The 2,480-nt window shown below is 38.9% G+C and overlaps 1 pseudogene; it reads right to left on the minus strand.

The window, feature by feature from the left end:
• Nucleotides 1-1,072: 1,072 nt before the first annotated feature.
• LOC125356157 lies at nucleotides 1,073-2,240 on the minus strand (annotated as a pseudogene).
• Between the last annotated feature and the right edge of the window lie 240 nt (nucleotides 2,241-2,480).

Genomic DNA, 2,480 nt, shown 5'->3' on the forward strand with positions numbered 1-2,480 from the left:
GACGACAGACATGCATTGTCTACACTTCTGGAACTAGAGTTAAACTTAGGAATTGTGTGCTCCTTTGCTTGATTGGAGAGTAAAAAATCCAATTTCCAGCCCTTTTCAGTTCCAGGATTCTCTCATATTCCCAGCTATGAGAACCCTTATCCTGCCATGCCTCATCCTTTCCGCTTCACCTCTTTTCTTTAACATTACTTATTCAGCAGAATAAGGACCCTTGAGATTGTAACAACCTCATTGAGATCATTCATGCTCCTCTTCCAATTTAAAAATGTTTACCCAATCACACCTCTCAAGTTATATATATGTATATACTTGAAATACTTGAACATTGATTTCTCTTGAGAAGTAGATGTTAGTCATCCATAACAACAGCTGTCATCTCCTCTCAAACTTTCTTCAGTAAAGTAGAATTAAAATCCTAGGTAGATTTCTTAATTAAATGAACAGAAAGTAATTCCACACATAGACTCTGACACCTGGGGGATTTGAACACTGCAGTGATCTTCTTTTTTTTTTTTGCAGAAATTAGAACACTTTATTATAAACATTTCCAGAATATAAACTGATTTTGTATGAGGATACTTTTAAACTTTTAAAACTCTATGCAAGATAAGCTTATTATTTTTTATTATATATTTCACTTCTCACTTTCCAGTCTACAAAATACACTGCAAATTAGATCTAACAAAGAAAAAAAATCTAATTTGCTTCATAGAGAAAACCAATGAACATAAAAATGTCCAATTCAAAATGAAAACAAACCCAACCAAGAAACATTCTGCAGTCTATTAATCCTCCAATGTAAAATAAATCATCTATCAGGGAAAATAATTCCGCCCTCACAGCAATTAGATGAATACAAGCAGAGCCACGCTCAAAAAGGGTCATTGCATGTAAGAAAACCATTAAAATGCTTTTGGAAAATGAGGGAAAGTATTTCCATGTTGGAGACCAAGCATACTAAATATTCTTGTTCATATGGCCTTAGTTACAGTTATGTGTCCAAAAAAGGTAAGTGATATGAATATCAAAGAATCAAGTTCCTCCACTGCTTTCCGTGAAACCTCAGGAGAACCAACCAGACTTTCAAAATCCAAGGATTGACTGGTCCCACAGCATTTCCTCCTCTGTCCTTTCTTCGCTTTGTTCCTTTTTCTCTTTTCTACGCTTACGGTCCTCTTTCTTAGAGGCTCCATCTCGGCTCTTTTTCTCCTTTCGATTCTTAAGCTTTTCTATACTGAGCTGTCCCATTTCTGCTTCCACTTTTGTTTTCTTTCTTTGGATGCTCTTGTGTTTGTCTAAATCCATTTCCTCAGAACTTCTTTTCCTCTTATGCTTAGGCCATTCTTCCTCTGGTTTTTCTCTGCCTTCCTCTGGGTGCGTTTGTCTGTTGTGATGTATCTGTTTATGACTGGGTTGAGGGGCACTAGTATTGTGTCCTAAGGAGAGGTGCTTGGGAACTCCAGATTCTACATTGTATAGACCACAATTATATTCTTGCTGACTAAGGTTCAGGGGTACTTGTTTTTCTGAGAAACAGTCCCTGGTGAATTGACAGTAGCTCAGAGAATCTAGTCTCAGCCTGCTGTCCTGCGCTGGCAACCACTGAGGTAACTGGTTTTCCACTTTCTGTGAAGTATTGCATGATCTTGGATATGACTGCACAGTTCCAGCTTGGAATCTCTGATCAGCTGGGAATCTCTGATCATACATTCTGTACTTGTGCCTGGACTCGATCTATTCTCTGTACCCACAGGTGTCCAAATAGTCCTCTCTGAATAGTCTTTCTGAAACAAGACTTTGGCTCTAAGCCTCTGGCTTTCTGTACTTTAATATAATCTTCAAGTTCATCTTGAAAAGAGTCAGAAGACTTCATTGAATGCTTCATTAGGTTGACAAAAAGGGATTCTCCTTATCAGGCCAAGAGCGTGGTGGAGAAATCTGATCATATTCACCCATTAACTGCTTCCGTTTTCCTACATGAACTTTGTATAAATAGTGACCCCGGGTGACCACCAGGGAGCTAAAATATCATGATGTAGAGACTACAACATCTATTTTTGTCCAATATTCTATTCACCTCATAATGTGAAATCTTTTACTATTCAATTTGTAGCACTATTCCACAGATGCCTTCGATACAAAGCTCAGTCTTTGTTTACTCAATATGGTATCTTCGCTGAGGCAGGGGCGGGCGTCTACACTACTGTTCCCCTCCCCACCAATGCCGCAGGCCGGGGAAGAGGCTGCGGTGGAGGTGGCGGAGAGGCAGAGAACGCCACCGCCACCGCCACTGTGTCTGCAGTGATCTTCTGTCCATACCTTAAATGTAGATATCATGGTGCACATGAATTTGCTATAAGTTCCACTGATTTTGTCACTGAGAAAACAAAATTACATGCTGCTAGATCCAATCTAAGAAATGTTTGTAAATGGAAATTAGATTTTTTTCTATAACTGTCTCAGTTTTCCTA

This window comes from Perognathus longimembris, chromosome 8 (genome assembly GCF_023159225.1).
Source record: "Perognathus longimembris pacificus isolate PPM17 chromosome 8, ASM2315922v1, whole genome shotgun sequence".
NCBI classification, from domain to species: Eukaryota; Metazoa; Chordata; class Mammalia; order Rodentia; family Heteromyidae; genus Perognathus; species Perognathus longimembris.